Here is a 19374-nt window from a genome sequence, read left to right on the forward strand (position 1 = left end):
CATGTAACAAAATATGGAGGAATAAATATATAATTAGAAGAATTTGCATGATATGTTTGATTACTTTATCTTCTTGCACCAATGGAGCAAAAAGGTGTTAAAATATATAGTCCACTGATATAACTGAGAGGGGCTAGGGTGAATTAGTTATCCAACTATTATTACCATTATCAACCTTAAACAAACTTAACCATATGATCAATATAAATTAAAACCATAACAAGATACTAATGAAAGAGCATCTTGGGTGTAAGAGCAATCTTGCATCACCCAAAAATATTTTCTTTTCAATCTTTTTCTATTTTAATAAGGACTAGTAGACAGGGTGGTTACTAATTCTGGGAGCTTGCTATTTTTAGTTAGTTTGTCATATGAGCTTGGAATTTTCTCATTTTCTACATGAAGATTCATTTTATAATTATAAACCTAATATAAAAATCTCATTGCTCTAGCTTAAGTATCAAAGAAGTTATTGTAGATTTTTGGTGGAAAATTTAGAGGAAAATATTTAGGCTCACCATTGGAGGCCTTAGAGAGCTTGGATGAGGTCCAAAAACTTGATGGAAGGGCACTTGCACCATTTTGTGCATGTAGATCAAGAGCTAGCATTTCTAAAAAGTGGTCATAATAGCCAATCAGAGAAACAATTTGAGAGTTACGACCTTGCAAAGTTGGGCTACCTGAAATTTCTGAAATATTTTTTCAGAGATTATTTAGCTGACTCTATATGTATCGTTAGGGTTTTTTGGCCCTAGGTATTAAGTTTGAGCTTCTAGAGCCTTCTCGGGCAGCATAAAATTGCTTATTTAAGAAAGGACATTGTCTAGGAGATCTTTGTGTGGTAGTTCATAGATTAGTCTTACAGATTATTGTAATAAAGTTACCCATGTGGGTTAGCATATTGTACTTGCAAATTCTATAATTCTGCATTTGTGGTGATAATAAGAAGTCCATTTTTTTTCTCACATTTTTTATTGTTTCTTTGTTACTATTATGAGTTTATGGTATTAAGGGGAGCATCCTTCATCAAATACTCATACACAATAATACTAGATATGTTAACTAGGGAAACCCTTGATCAGAGGGAAAACCCCAATGGGTATGGTAACCACAAGATGATATATTAATATAAATATTCCTTATTAGAGGATGGACCCTATTAGGAGTCTATAAATACATTCAATACATATGAGGTCCTATTCAGAGACATTGAATCCCTGTTAGGGGAGTCTAACCCTATTAGGAGTTGTGGAAGATAGTTGGACCCACTTCCAAAACAACTTCAATGGCAAGACCAATGAACACATTGTCCAAATGATCTCTATATTATTCCTTGCAGAATAATAGAATTATACTATATTGTTCCTTCGTATTTCTTTGTCTTGTCAACCAAACTTCTACCCCTTTTGATCTTGTCACTAGATCAAAAATCTCTCATCCAATAATCCCTTGGATTGCTTATACGCATTCCTCAAGTACTCTACTCCTTTTCACACTTTGTACTTCATACAATGATCGATAACATTTGCAATGAAAGAAAACATCTTTCCTTTATACCATATCTTCATAATAATTCCTTGAGTCAACTTTGAGGCTTTCCCAATTAATTATAATTACAATAGTACTGTCAGCTCATAGTCTAAACAAAAATTCACACATGCGATACTAGGAATTTTTCACTCATTGACATTATCAGCTAACTATCTTCTGAGATTTCCTCACTATGCATCTCTTCATTACATCTCAGATGTAAGATAGTTGACAAACATCAGGAACTACTTTCCCAATACTTTATCTTTGAACTTCTCTCTATAAATCAGGTACAACTTCCACACATCTTTGACTTAGACTTTGTGCACTTGACCATGTCATCAATACATAGTCTATAACATGTCCACACATCTTATACAATCAGGTACAACTTCCACAAATCTATAAATCAGGTACAACTTCCACACATCTTTGACTTAGACTTTGTGCACTTGACCATGTCATCAATACATAGTCTATAACATGTCCATGACTCCACATCACCAAAAAATCAAACCATTGTCTGTATCATCAAGATCTTTGTCTTCTACTTAAATAGTCATTATAGAAACCATGCTATTTTGACATCAATGACAAACACAGTCATGAATGCAACATGTTAGTACTCTCCAATGCTTAAGATATTCCCCCAATGTAGTATCATCAACATTCATACTAATACAAGGATTTTCTAAATAAATCTAGATAAAATCTATAACAAAGAACACACTATAGAAGAAACACAACAAGAAAACATAAATACTACTATGTTAGAGAAGTCCACTTCAGAATTTCACATTCCCCCCAATCTTGGTTTAATATATTAGGGGGAGGATGATGATTCATGAGAAGAAAATTGTGTTACTCCTATATATAACCTTATTTCCAATTATTGTCAAAAAACTCGATGACAAAAAGCATAGTAACTAAGTTACTATATTGATTGAGAAATAGAGGAAGAAATGAATGACTATTATAGTTATACCCAAGATCAATACCTACCAAGTGATCATATACTGAGTAAGTAGAAGACATCACCAAATTATAAGACTTTATTGAGCCATACAAAGTATATCGAGCAAAGAGACTATAAAGATACATAGTTATAACCAAGCAGAGTATTTACCAAATGATAATAAAAAGAACATTATGTTTACAAAATAATAAAAAGGCTAAATCAAAGTTTGATTTGGCATAAAATCTAATGAGACACGATCATTATGAGTGAGAAAATATTTTATATAGTTTGAGGTAGATATTTGCAAAGATTTCTTAAAGAATGTGAATTGACTATTTAATGATTTCAAAGAAGGAAAAAATAATGGAAAATTAATGATATGATGGATTATTCTAGATCATTTATTTTGATCAATGTTGGATTCTAGAAAGTTAAAAAACCCTAATTAGATCAAAGATTGCAAAGCAAAAAGAAACTATAAAAGTCGAAGGATGTAAATTTCTTTTAAAGCTTCTTTTAATGATGTTGTTGTTGAAATATTGAAGCGAGAAAGGAGATCAAAGATCAGAGTAAAGTACAAAGGATATCAGAAGTCAGAGATCAAAGACTAAAGAATAATTATGAGGAATTTCATATCAATCATAGAAGGTGATATATTAGTGAGAGAAAGAGGGATCTATTCAAGAAAAGTAAGTTTCTATTTCTAAGAATTTTTTTTGCTACTTTCTCATCATTGTAGTAGTACTAAATACTTGAAAAAGGTGTAATTAATAGTTTTAAATGTAAATCTCTTAATTAGGTATACACTTAGAAGAGTATTGTAAAATCCTTGATAAAGCTAGATCCTAGTAGATCTAATTGTATACTCCTAATAGAGTAAGTCACTAGAAGTAACAAAATATTGTAGTCCTAACAAGGCACCCTCTTACTAGAGTAGTGATGGACTTGTGGGCACCATCCCCACTATAGTTTTACCTCTGCCCAAGGTTTTATGCATGACCAATTGATTATGTTATGTGTTAATTTTCATGTGTTATGAGTTTATGGTTGATGAATATTTAATTAGTAATTTTAGTTTCATTTACAAGTGTTGTGGTAAATGTTTAGTGATTGTTGAGTGACATAGAAAGAAAGGAGAACACTAACTTTGTTTTGAGTAATTTTTTTTGAGGATATTGATTCACCCCCTCGTAGAATCCTACTTTTCCTAATATTCCAAGAATTGGTATTAGATCTTATGATTGTTGAGTGACATAGAAAGAAAGGAGAACACTAACTTTGTTTTGAGTATATTTTTTTGAGGATATTGATTCACCCCCTCTCAGAATCCTACTTTTCCTAATATTCCAAGAATTGGTATTAGATATTAGTTCTCTTATTGACAGTTTTACCACCTGAGAGTAAAGATCCAAGTCATGGAAAGGTATAGGCTTGATAGGACTATTGAGAATGAAATACTAGAGTTAAGGATCGCCATGAGTAATATAGATGAAATGAAAGATACATTGAGACAATAATTGAAAAGGAGGAAGGAAATTTCCCAAAAAACATATTAAAAAACATATTAGGAAGAAGTTATTGAAGAATTATTTGGAGGAAACATGTTTGATGAATATGATGCAACCATAGTTGATCTTTTGGAGAAAAACCATTCTTACCAAGTAGGTTAAATAAATGAAAAGAGAACAAGAATTGTAGTCTACTTGAATGTGTGAAGTAATGGAACAAAATAGAAAAGTTGAGGATGCCAAGAAAGTGATAGAAGAAGATAAGAGACACATTACTGCATGACTAGATGCTAAAGATGAAGAAATCACAAGATTGAAATAGAATCATTCTAATATTATAAATCATGTACTTGGTGTAAATCATGAGATTGGTAGGAAGATAGAAGAGATTTTTGAATTAAGAACTGAGAATAAAATTCTGAAGAGTAAATTGAAATTTGAAAAACAAACCATTGAGAAATGGAAAGGATCAGAAGAAAGTATCAAGACACTAGATTAACAACTTAGAGGATAGAGGAGACTGAGAGATACATTTGGGTTAGGCTATACCAAGAATTCAACTACAAAGTAAGGAGAATAATCAAAGCAATCTCTACAAAGGAATGTGTACAACAATCCAAAGCCAAAGAAACCTACTTGTTATCATTATGGAAACCTCGGTCACACAACAAATGTCTGCAAGAGAAAAACAAGTAAGATCATTGTTACTCCTATGTTTCATGGTTATTGTTATCATTTCAATAAGTATGGGCATCAAACATATGAATATAGATCTAAGTTTAATTAGTCATCTAAGAAGTGTGCATTTAATGGGTATTTCTATACTTGTAACAAGTTTAGACACAAGTTACAAGAATGTAGATCATAGATGGAATCTAATTGGACATTGGGAACAAAAGGCAATACAATCAATTAGGATTACAATATAATGTATTCTTGCACTACATGTGGAAAATATGGTCATATTGTTGCAAATTGCATGAGATTACACTTAGGAGGAAGATATGGTAATTAGAGAAATCCTAGTATGACATGTTATGATTGCCACAAGGCTGGTTACTTAAGAAAGAATTGTAGAAATTGTGTGTCAACACCTAAAGAGGAAGGTCCAAAAGCAGAATGAAAAGTGAATGTAGATGAAATTCATAAACATATGAATAAGATATGGATGAAGAAGTCATAAGAGAATGAGACACAAAATGCAAATGGTGGTGACACCTTATCCAATAGGCTAGGTAAAACCTCCACTTTGAACCAAGCCTTAAAATAAGGTAAGGAAATACACTACTATTGACATATCTTACATAAGTTCCTAGGATGAAATAGAAGGAAGTCCATATCTGCATGTTATATAATACACAAGGATAACTTATCAAGTTCATTTTTTTTGCAAAGTTGGAAAGTCACACTAAGATGGTGGGTAATCAAAAGATAATTATTTTAACCAAGAAAGTAATGTTGAAAGAAATGATGGTGTTTTACCTAAGCTTGAGACAACTCTATTGCTTTAAAGTGAATGATGGAAATGGAGCATAATTGAGTAATTTTTGGCAATTGTGTTCATTAAGAAAATATAACATGGGTACATAGAATTTAATGTTCCCTAATATGTAGTTAAAGGTAAATTTTTTCATATTTAACGAGAAAATGTAATTCATTTTGTTTACCTTGTATTTCAAGAGCATAGAGAAAATTTGTGCAATTTGTGAGAGCGAACAAATTTAGAAATCTGTGAGTGAAAATTTTGTCTAATAATTAAAGTGCTAAGAGGAATATGTAATGAACCAAGTAAAAGAGTGAAGCATTTTATTTTTTGAAACCCTAATCTATAAAAATGGCTTCATGCTCAACAATTGTTAAAAGAAATGCGAAGGAAAATTCAGTAAAGTCGATTCAAAATAAGACATGTAAGAAACCAAAATTAATGAAATTAGTGGTTTTGTTGGTAAATAATATTCATTCATTTTATCACTGTAAAATTGGTGAAATTAGTGGTTTTGAGATACGAGAAGTGTATGGAGAACTATACATGGATAGGAAATTGAGAGATGAGAACAAACACTTGGAGACCAAGGGTCTCATTCATGCCCTTCATTTCTTGAAGAAATTACATTTTGACTAGATTTTTATTATTTTGAGTTGATTTCATGATATGAAGATGTCATTGGATGAGTCAACCAAAATCATAAGAGATGTAATACACATGGTTATAGGATATCTAATTATAGATAAAGTGAAGGCAATCTGCACTCAACCAAGACTGGAAATTGAAGAAAACACTAAGGTTAAGTGGGATAGCTAAGGTTTGAAAATGAGCACAATTATGGATTAGGAAACAAAATTTGGTGTACGTGTCTTTACACACAAGATTTTTTAGTTGAGTAGACCTAATAACATGCCTTACATGATAGTTGATTTGGGATAAAAAATTGTGATGAAGGGTCATAAGCATTTACATTACCAAGATAAAATTGAGACACTAGTAGAGAACATGAAGACTATTTGGGTTGTAAGGCCCAATACTTACAAATTTTCCTCATTATTGGTATGCATTTTATTTTATATGCAAAATTATTTTCCCTCTATTGGTCAAGTAAATTGAAAGATATACACTCTTGTCATTTATCAAATCGATAAGTTCATTCATACATGAGGAGATAATTGTGATAGTGATTATCAAGTATTTTGATAATTTCAAAGAGAGGATGCATCAAAGATTAATAGAAAGAAAATATGGTTTCCAAGTTTTTCCTTTCTTAACCCTAATTTCTAAAAGGAATGATCCAAATTAATTAAGCACAAGAAAGTGATCAATGCATAAATAGACCACGTGATGGAGAATACGGAGAAAGGGGTTCAATTCTCTTTCTATTTTGAGGGCTATGTACTTAAATCCTAAAATAGATAAAAAAAAATACTAACCTTGAATCTAGAAAATACTAATTTGTGATATCTATATATAGTTTTGGGGATCTCTACAACCTATTCTAGTCTAGAAATGTTGAGATGAAGAAAAATGAGAAATCTTTTGTTGTTTTGAAGGGAGGGGAACCTTGAACCTAATAGCAGGGCACAATTGTACCCTGAAAAGTCAACCTTGACTTGCACTACTTTGACAAAAATTTTGTTTATGGATCTTGCAAGTTTGATGAAAAGGGTATCCAGATCTTCTCTTCAATTCATTTTTCCACACTTGTATCTGCAAGAAAAATAGTTTTTTTATTTGGATGAGGGGTTTTCCTTGGTCAAACCCCATTTTGGAATCAACCATAATGATAGAATTGAAATAGAGAATGCTACAAGTAGTAGAAGTAAATCTAACAATGAAACTATGATACTTAGTAGATATGCAATTGTATTTGAAATGTAAATAAGTATATTGATATGAAAGCTTGAACATATCATTAATAAATGTAAATCAAAACCTCCATGATTGTATGCTTGGAATCCACCTTGATGGAAGAACAAATAGATCTTGAAGATGAACAAAGGATCTTGAAGGAAGGTCACACCACCATGATGGATACATCTAGGGTTTTAAATGATGAATTGTGAATTATTGAACCAAATCCCTTCAAAGGCTTGAATGCTTCAATCCTTGATCTTCAATGGAAAACTTGAATGCTTGATAGAATTCTTGATAATATCTCCTTATGAATAGTAGGTATCCGTTTATAGATCATGAATGAACTTATGAAATTATGGATGAATGTCCCCCCCATAATGAGGGAAGAAGGCTTCCTTATATAAAGATCTAGGGCACTAACTCCTAGAGAATGACACCATGAGAGTATTGAATCAAAATTAAACTTAACCCCTAGAAATGGACCTAAATTAAATGTAATTTAAGAGTCTACCATTCTAAAACCCAAAACAGTTAACCCATAAATGGGAAAAGAAACTTTCTGAAGCCTGAGATCCCAAAACTCCTAGAAATTGAAAATGAGACCTCAGGTCAGGAATGAGGTTGACCCTACCGCAAGTTAGGGTTGAGGTCAACCTTGACCCACCAAGTTTTCCTTGACCCAGAAGTCAAAGTTCTCAATTTCACAGAGTAGGTTGTCAAAATGTAGGCTAGAAATAGAGAGAGAGAGAGAGAGAGAGAGAGAGAGAGAGAGAGAGAGAGAGAGAAGAAAAATAGGGGAAAATAACTAGATCCATGCAAAGACCCATTCAAGACACTTGACATGACCCCAAAACACTTACTTGGAGGGCTAAAAATTCTTAACATGGAAGTGCTTCCATTTTAAGATGATACATTTAGCTCCCACTTTACAAGAGTATGGAATCGATTCAATCTCTTGGTAAAGGAAAAGAAGAAAGAAGAGATCCAAGCAGATAAATAACAAGATAAAATAACACTTAGCTAAGGACATAAGCCCAAAAGCTGAGGATTCTAACTCAACATACATGTGTGAGGGTGCAAAAACCAAAACAACATAAAAGAAAGGGTTGGTACTAAACAAACCCAAATCAACTAGCACAAGAAACCTCACTAAGAAATATTTCTCACTAATATCATATTTGGAAAGCTATCATAAAAACATAATTTATTACATAAGAAAGACAAGAGAAACACTATAAATAACATAGCTTCATGATCCATTCCTACTAGCATAAAGGAAAAAAATAAAGAAAAGAAGTGATTACCTTGCCTAGTAAGATGCCCACCTTACCATGAATCACCAAAAGAGAGGGAGAGCCCAATAGGTGGCCAAACCTGATAGTCCACCCAAAAACTATGCTTGTAATTTTAAATACATCTTCTAATAGCTTCTAGATTTAACAACTTATGTGTGTTACCTTCAAAATATTTAGCATATTGAAAATTTAAAAAATGCGTATCTCTCAAGATTTAGGAACTTATGTGTGTTACCCTCAAAGGATTTAGCAATGCATGTCCCTTCAATATTTAGCAAGTTATGTGCATTACCTTCAAAGGATTTAGCATATATATAAAAATGTAAAATGTGTGTCTCTTTAGGATTTAGCATCTTATGTGTGTTACCTTCAGAGAATTTAGAATATAAAAAAACTATAGTACAAGGGAGACCCTATATATTCCCTCCTCCTTATCATGGTTGTCTAGAGGATAGCTACTTCACAATGTAAGGATATATCCTATTTAACAACAATGTATACCATATTCTTAATGAGGGATATGGACCCCTAAATTCAAAAGTATAGATAATTATGAAAAGGATATGTCACTTATGGAAAAAGGATCCTCAAAGAAAGAGATCTTATCAACAAGACCCCCACCATAGAGGAGTGATTTTAGATAACATATCAGCTTTCAAATAAAATGGAAACAAAGATTCAATCATCAAGTTCCTTCCAAGGAAGAGAAATAAGAATCTTTGGAATAAATAAAACAACCCTAACTCCAAAGCAAGGGTATAAATTTATAAACAGTAGAATTTGCAACATAAAGAAAAGGTGATGACCTAGAACAACAACCTCTTATAAAAATATTATCCATAGTCAAAACATCTGTTAATATGAAGAAATAATATTACAATATAAACAAATACCACTAAGCTAAGGAAAGAAATTCCCTAGACAAAGAGAAAGAAAGAACTTTGCCCCCTAGGGAGGAAGACAAGTGATGCCTTTGCAAAAAAATGTCATAGAAAAGATATTGTGAATAAAGCATAATACAAAATCATTAAAAAAGAGGAGGAAATACCAATTAGGCCCAATAAAAGACCTAATGGAGACTGGATGAAAATATGCCTCTTGCCCCCCAAACCATAGACAAGAGGAGAAGAGATCTAGATTATATCAACAAGAGGAGAATCCCATATATCAAAATTATAAAGGAATTATAAAACTGAATGAGGGTGAGATATAATTCCTAAAGCAGCTCGTTCATGAACATATAATTTAAAATGTCTACAATCAACAAGTAAATGCATATTATAATAATGAAAAGGACATCTATACTTGGTGTAGACACCTAAAAATCTTTTAGAAAATAAAATATTTTTATTTTCTAAAAAAAAGTCCCTGATGACATCATCATTAATTAATTAATTAATTATTTAATTAATTAATTTATTTTTATGCCATTAAATCCCTTTATCTTAATTAAAAATATTTAATTAAGGAATCCCTCCCAAAAATGTTTAAATCTTATTTAAACATTATTTCCTTATTCATTCATTATTTAATTAATAAATTGACCAAAAATCTCAAAATAATTAATTAATTTATTTTTTGCCCAAAACTTGGCCAATTTCCTTAAGACCACTAACCTCTTCCAAAATCTTCTAATCCTTTTTAAATTTTGATTAAAGGCTAATCCCATCATTTATTACCCCTAATCCCAACTCAAAATATTTAATTAAGATTAAATATTAATCCTCATGTTTATTAAAAATGTTTTAATAAATATCTCCTCAGCCAAAACCCTTGAAATAAATAAAACTTTACTTATTTTCTTAAAAACCTTATTTATCCTCATCCTAGGAAGTTCTAGACTCTTCTAGAAAGTCTTCATCCTCATCCAAAGCCTAGACTCTTCTAGAAGATGTCAATCCTAGCACTTGATCCCTCAAGCCTTTTGCCTATTTAAAGAATCCTCTCCCAAGCCATTTCAATAGAATCTAGAAAGTAAATCCATAATGTCATTTTGAGAAGCCATTTTTACATCAAATCCATTCACCAAAATCTATCAAAAATCCTCCATTAAAGCCCATTTGAGCATTTGAGTATACATACATAATCAAGCCATCTTAGCTATTAGACACACCTCTACATCAAGTGATCATCCTCATTGAGAGAGCCTATCCATGGCTCATATTCTCATTTGAGGACTTCACTTTGTCTCTCATGAGGTTATGTTAAATTAGTATGCAAATGCTTTTTGATTGTTTTAATTTAGTGTTTCTAACATACTAAACTAGCATATACACTTGGATATGACATCTTTTGGTATAGGTTTAAATATTTTTTTTTTGGAATTCATTAATTTAACATATACCTATTTAGCCACCTCTTGACAAATATCATAGTTATCCAAGGTAGGTGTAGGGAGAAGTTTATGAAGGGGAGGATGATAATTAAAATCTCCCTCTTTAACCTGAGATTTCAAACAACCAACACCATGATAATGCAATTTAGAGGGTATTGAATGGGATATTTAATACCATGTTCACTAACTCCAAGCCCTAAACCTTTATAATCTTATTTAGTTATCATCATATATCCTGTAGTGTACATATCATGTAAATCTTCTATAGAAGATGATTGTTTATCATGCTCATGAGGAAAAGTTGTATAAGATGGAATAAAAGGTTTGGAAGGAGTGTCTTTACCCTTTCCTTTAATATCATCATGAATTAAAGGAGAAGGTAAATCAAAGAAATCTTGCACATCTATATGTTGAACTATAGCTTGAATACCATCATAAGAAGAACAAGAATTAACATATAGAGAAGTAGGAATTAGAGTAGGAATAATAGGATTTAGATTAGGAAGATTAGGAGATGGTGTATAATCTACCAAATCCTTCACATAATCCAATAGGAAAATAAGTCTACCACATAATCTTTAATGAAAGTTTTGAATGTAGGAAGACTAGTATCAATTAAATTCACAAAGCATAAGCGAGAATAACATGAAAGATCATGAACATAAGAAAATGAATGATACTCTCATAAACATCGTATTTATGATAAAGAGATTTTAAGAGAAGGGTAATAAGGAACATAACCACACACCAAAGCATCTTAGCAATATTCATTGTAAATGAAATGCAAGAAGTGTTTTTGTATTTTTAATGAATATATAGATTTTTTGTATTTTTGACTTTTAAAATGCAAGAGCATAAATTAAATCTAATCTTAATCCCAAAAAAGACCAATGAAATTTAACACCATAAAACACAATAGGGAATCTAATTCCACAAAATAAAATGAGGTAAGCATGTTGGGTTCACCAAAATGAATAGAAAGAAAATATGGTTTCTAGGTTTTCCCTTTCTTAACCCTAATTTCCAAAGGAATAATCCAAATTGATTAAGCACAAGAAAGTGATCAATGAAAAAGTGGATCAAGTGATGGAGAATGGGGAGAAAGGGGCTTAAATTATCTTTCTATTTTGAGGGGTTTGTGTTAAAATCCAAAAATGTTGATTTTTGATATTTATATACAGTTTCGGGGATCTCTACAACCTATTCCTGACTAGAAATGACAAGATGGAGAAAACCCAAAAATATTTTGTCTCTTTGAAGGGAGGCCAACCTTGACCTTGATAGTAGGGCACAATCTTGCCCCAGGGCATAATTGTACCCCAAAAATTCAGCCTTGACCTATACTTCTCCAATGAAATTTTTATTCGCGAATCTTGTGAGTTTGACAAAAAAGGTATCCGAATCCACTCTTCTATTCATTGTTCCACATATGTATTGGAAAGAAAAATGGTTTTATTGTTTGGATGGGGGGTTTATATTGGTCAAACCCTGGTTTGGAATAAACCTTAGTAATAGAATTGAAATAGAGAATATTGGCAAGTAGTAGAAGTAAATCTAACAATGAAGCTATGATACTCAACATATATGCAATTGTATTTAAAATGTAAACAAGTATATTGATATGAAAGCTTGAACATAACATTAAAAAATATAAATCCAAATTTTCTAAATTAGATTCCTTTATGTACAAATCACCTTGTTGTGATGGATAAGTCTTTGCTGCTCCTTATACTATTGTAGCCTTTATAATTCACTCTTTCTACTTTCCTCTAATTATATTTGATTAAATTACATTGCACTTACGCTTGGATATGACACAATTAATTACATATATACCAATCCAATTATACAACTACAAAGTTGGCTCAAATGTAGACACTTGGGTTCTGAAGACTGACTCGATGAGTTTTTGATACTCAACATCCACTATCAATGCTCAGCATCATCATGCACTCAGTAGACATAGAAGCTTGGTCCATACTGATCACTTCCAAGTAGTCTTGAACTCAGTCTGCACTGGTGACTTGGTGAATACTGTGAAACTTGACATATAAACTAAATCACTTGATTCACACTATGTGACTCAGTCAATGATTCTTTTATGAGCTTAGTATAAACTAAATCACTTGGTTAACACTAGACTCACATCACATCAACTATGAGCTCGGTAAATACTGCACAACTTAGTTTACATTGGTAAACTTGGCATATACTGAGATGCATGGTTTACTTTTTTGATCTTCACACTAACTGTAACTGCTCAACCTATACTAAAATTTGTCCAAAGGACTTGGTAGCAACTGTAGAACTTGGTAACAATTGAAATGCATAGTAAACACTATTAACTATACAATAAGCTCAGTTGATACTTACAATCTGAATAAGTGTATGGCACTAATAACAAACTTGATTGATATGTCAATAATCTCTCCCTTTGGTATTACTAAGAAAAACATTTATCATCTAAAACTAAATCCAAAAAGTTTCCTAAATACCATCACCTTGTGATTCTTAGCTTTTTGAGATTTTTTAAAATTGGTTTTGTAAGTATACTATACATTTCCTTACTATATACAATATATGTTTACTATACATGCTTTCACATCTTTTTTCCCCATTTTTTTAATAACTTATTACATTTTCTACCCCATAACTTTTTACATCTTTCTCCATCTATCTCCCCTTTTACATAACTTTGCATCTTTATACATCTTTCTCCCCCTTTTTGATATTAATGCCAAAGATTTATTCTATATATTTACATAGTAATGCCAAAATGAGACAAGAAATTTGAATGTACCTTGAGAATGATTACCAAGGTTTTGTCCTAGTTGTCTTGCAAGACCTTACATGTGTGTAATGCAATCTTCACTTCTGCTGACAACTCAATCATGTGGTTTGCTATGGAGAAATTTTTGTCATGGATGAGGGTTTTAGAATGTGCAATATGTTTTTGTAATGCATCCATGTTAGGGAGAACCATATTTTGAATATCTACTAATGTAGATCTGATTCTTTCTTCTTCCCTTAGCAATTCTACCTACATATCTATAGAGAACTTGCCTTAATGTCTTCATCTATCTTAGCCAATTTGTCCTTTATTTCCTTGGTAAAATTGGAAACATCTCATAGCTTTACTGATTGAATTTCTTGCTCTCTTCTTAGTTTTCTCACTTCTTCTTATAGTGAACCATTCTTTTCCAAGAGTTTTGTGATTGCTTCATTTGCTTCATCTGAGCTGCTTGATGGATGAAGGTCTTATATTCTTTCTTCAATGTAGAGATGATCATTCATTTTAATTTCAAGATCTTTTCTTCATTTTAGGGATTGAGAGAGTCACTTCTTTGCTTTCTTGAGTTGTGCAATAACCATTTCCAAATCCAACTTCTCATTGTCAATAGCCTTATCAAGTTTGAATATCTCCATTGTCTTTGATCTTTGCTCAAGCTATTAAAATTTCTCTAAGAACCACAAAGATCTAATACCAATTGTTGGAAATATTAAGAAAGTCTAAATTACTTAGAGGGGATAGGTGAATTAGTAACTTTATAAAACTTTTATCTTCAATTATCCAATTACTATTTAATCCTTCACATACAATTTGAACTAATTGCATGCATAGGAAACTAAAAATATGAAAGCATTCATAACTCTTTCACACATAGATTTGGTGACCTAGAAACCTTCCAAATAGGAAGTAAAACTGGGGTAGGGATGATACCCACAAACTTTAGTACTGCTATATAAAGTTGGCCTATTAAGGCTTATGTTGATCACTTCTAATGATTTGCCGTGTTAAGAGCAATAAGGAGTGCTAGGTCCACCTTGTTAAAGGATTTACAAACATACAATGAAGTATGCACTCAGTAAAGAGATTTACAAAAGAGTATTAGGTCTACCTTGTTTAAGGATTTGACTGATCCACCTATTAGGATGAAGTAGCAGCTAATCTCTGATATACAACTTGGTTTGCTGAATGAGATTCCTTTATGTACAAATCACCTTGTTGTGATAGATAAGTATTTTTTGCTCCTTATACTATTTTAGCCTTTTTAATTCACTCTTTTTGATTGCCTCTAATTACATTTGATTACATTGCATTACACTTACACTTGGCTATGATACAATTCATTACATATATACCAATCCAATTATACAATTAAAAAGTTTGCCACAATACAAGTTTACACAAATATTACAAAGTCGGCTCAAATGTAGACACTTGGGTTTTGAAGACTAACTTGGTGAGGTTTTGATACTCGACATCCACTATCAATGCTCAACATCATCATGCACTCGGTAGATGTAGAAGCTCAGTCCATACTGATCACTTCCAAGTAGTATTGAACTTGATCTGCACTAGTGACTCAATGAATACTATGAAACTCAACATATAAATTGAATCACTTGATTCACACTATGTAACTCGGTCAATGCTTCCTTTATGAGCTTGGTATAAACTGAATCACTTGATTAACATAAAGTAGCTCGGTTAACACTAGACTCACATCACATCAACTATGAACTTAGTAAGCATTGTACAACTTGGTTTACACTGGTAAACTTGACATACACTAAGATACATGATTTACTTTTCTAATCTTCACACTAACTGTAACTACTTGACATACACTAAAATTTGTCCAAAAGACTTGGTAGCAACTATAGAACTAGGTAATGATTGAAATTCTTGGTGAACACTGTTAACTATACAATAAACTCGGTTGATACTTACAATCTAAATAAGTGTATGTCACTAATAAAAAACTTGGCAGATATGTCGACAGAGGTCAACCCTACCCTAGGTCATCCTTGACCTAGATTAGGGTTGAGGTTGACCTTGATGCACCAGGTCATCCTTGACACAAAAGTCAAAGTTCTTAGTTTCATAGAGCAAGTTGTTAGAAAATAGGTTGGAAATAGATTGAGAGAGAGAGAGAGAGAGAGAGAGAGAGAGAGAGAGAGAGAGAGAGAGAGAGAGAGAGAGAGAGAGAGAGAGGAGAAAAATATGACAAAAAAACTAGATCCATGCAAAGACCCATTGAAGGCACTTGACATGACCCCAAACCACTTACTCGTAGAGCTAAACATTCTTAACATAGAAGTGCTTCCATTTTAAGATGACACAAAATATATAACATCCCCCACAACTAGTAGAGAAATTTCACGATGATATTTTATTATTTGTTGATACCAATAAAACACTACTAAAAGAAATGAAACCTAGGGTTGCATGGCTTGCACCTATGGGCTATGAGATCAATATAGATTAGGCCATAAAGTCTATTAAAGCTCTATTGATTCAGATGGTTGATAAAAATTCACAACCATTCAGAACTTGTGAAGAAGCAAAAGAAAAGATTACACCCAAGATATTCAGGAAAACTAAGAAGATGATTGACATTTTGGAGAGAAAATTTGGTATATGAGATGAAAATCAACTCTTGATGATCACTGAAGGTAAGGGAAAATATATTTTGTGAAGAAGAGGATAACGGTAAATCTATTATTGCTACAAGAACACAATCAAATAAGAGAAATAAAAGACCTTTGGAAATACCATTAAGTCCAAAGAACACAAGGGCAAGGACCCATGCAACACAAATAGTTTCACCACCATTGAAAAAGGGTACAATGAAGACTACAAAGTTTTAGGATAAAACCGCAGACAAAAATAACAATTACATGTACATATAAACAATATCAAAAAATAATAGATCACACAAAAGAGAACACAAGACATCAAGATATCCTTGGGCTACATCCATCAAACAACAAGTCCAATATTATTATGATCTAGTGATTACAACTTGCTTACAATCTGTAATCCATTATAGCTCAATACTACTGTAAGAAGAAATTTTTGCATCACCAACAAAAAAAATCCCTAGCCCTAAGCCCTTTTATGCAAATATTTTTGCCACTTTAGTGTTAAAAAATTATTTACAACATGTCAGCCATAAAATGCCAATATAATAGCCCCAAAAATTATGGAATTATGGAGTATGTATAGTACTTCCTTGATCAGTCACCACAAACTAACTATCTCCCACTTGGGGACTGATTAGGCTCCATAGTAAAGAACACAAAGCCATCTAAATCAAAAGTAAAGACATATCATAAGAGGATGGAGGTACCCAAGTCATCAAACAAATCTACCAAAAAACCCAAATAAAGGAGAATAAAATTGATTCTAAAAGGTGATGATGATGAAGTTGAGGACAATGAGAGAACAAAGTTAGATGAACAAGGACATTCTAAATTTTTTGTAAATAAGAGATGTAGATGAAATAAACAAGAGCATCAAGGATATAAGAGGTTTCTCTACATTTAAAAGTCAACAAGTATGAATCTATGAGTGAAGAGGATAAGGAAAGGTTTAAGATTCTATGATAGTCATGATAACTAGGATCAAACACACACCTTTGGAAATAGGTAATCAAATCCCTGATGATTTATATCAAAGAATTGACAATCAGTGGAAGTATGCCCTAAGGACCAAGAAGGATATGAAAGGAAGGACACTGGCTACTCTTATGCCAAATTTTGGTCTTGAAGATATAAATGATGTTAGAAATAGATAATACTGGGGGGGGGGTGAATCAATATTCTACAAACTTTTAACCATAACTGAATATTGTTAACTACTTTATAACTTGCATATGAAAGTAAACCAACAATTTTGAATAGTAAATATAACCATGCACATAGAGAACTCATAACACCATTATTTGTTAACTAGGGAAACCTTGGCCAATAAAAACCCTGGTGGGGATGATACCCACTAAATGATTCATTAAATAATAGGATCTTGTTAAGGATATTAATGCTATTAGGAGTCTATGAAGTACATATAGTGTCTTGAAACCTTGTTAGAGGATTATGTCTTGTTAGAGACCTCAACCTTGTTAGGAGTTGCTACAACCATGTTAGGAGTTCATGGATCAAATAGAATGTATGCAAGAAAAGCCCATTGCCCTAACATGCAATTATACAATTTAGTTCTACACAAGAATAAATATACATACAATAATTTATATTTGTTTTATTTCACACTTGCTCTAATCATACATTATATGTATTTCACATATCATTGACTTCACATCGATCATAGATCATAAATATATCACATAGTTTATCACATCACACACTCATATCTTTGCCAGATAAGATCCTTACTTATAGGTCTCATATTTACAAATCTTTTCTTAGTTGGAATTCATGCTTTCACACAATTGAAATAATATGAAATAACTTATGGAATCATATCCACATAGTTAGATCATAATGGCTTAGTAATTTTTTTTTAACCAAAATAATTCCTCAAGTCAAACAATCTAATTCTCTGCTATGCTTTGTTCTGCATTGTTAAATACCTGTACAAGTATTTCAATCATAACTCACGTTGTATTTTCTATACATACCTATGCACTAGTATACATAATCATGAAATTATCATAGATATTTCATACACTATGCATGATCTAACTCTCAATGAGTCATCTGTACACATCACATTTTTTCTCTATGTTGCTGCAAACTATCTAACACTTAGGCAATTTTCTATCTCTAAATGCATCTATCTAACCATATTTCCAAAAATATCCCCCTTTGGAATTTATGGAAACATTTGGGAAAATTGCTAAGTCACAAAATGATGTCATACATAACAAAAAAAAAGTAACTACACAAAACTGCCTTTAAAACATAACAATTTTATTCATGTTTTGATGGATCATTACATTCCTTATCACTCCTTTACATTGATACATAAGTGTACTCCCCCATACATATAAAATATATAAAACTATATAATTTTCCTTCTACATAATACTTCCCCTTTGACATCAATGGCAAAGGTGTCACAAAAAAAATTGTATCAACAAAACTGGGTGTCCTATTGTTGATCAACTTGATATTCTAGAAAAGCAATATGCATATACAAGTTTCAGTATTTCCACTTCCTTCTTCTAGTTCTCCTTTACTATATCTAAAATAATAATTAGTATGCATAGAGCATAAGTTGCCACTTCGGCTGCGCTCAAGTTAGTATAGGAAAATTCTCATAGGAAGTCTTAGCTACAAGACATTCCTCCAATCGTCTCTGCAAATTGTTGATCTTAGCTGAAAAAATTTCATTAAGACTAGAGAATCTCTTTGATGCCTTCTCCTTATCAAATTCCAAGCCTATGATCACATCATATATCTTCTCAACTTCTTCTTCACAGTCATCAATACTGGTCTCAGAGAGTTGTAACTTAGCAGTGAGTATTCCAAGTTCATTCAACTTACCCTTTATTTGGCTCTCAAAATTAGTCAATTAATTTTACCATACAACCTTTTTCCTTCATCAATGTGCTCTCTTAGTTTCTTGGTGCTTCCATCAAGTTCCTTTAGATCAT

This window comes from Cupressus sempervirens, chromosome 11, assembly GCF_028749045.1.
Source record: "Cupressus sempervirens isolate cs-2001-9-10 chromosome 11, ASM2874904v1, whole genome shotgun sequence".
Taxonomy (NCBI): Eukaryota; Viridiplantae; Streptophyta; class Pinopsida; order Cupressales; family Cupressaceae; genus Cupressus; species Cupressus sempervirens.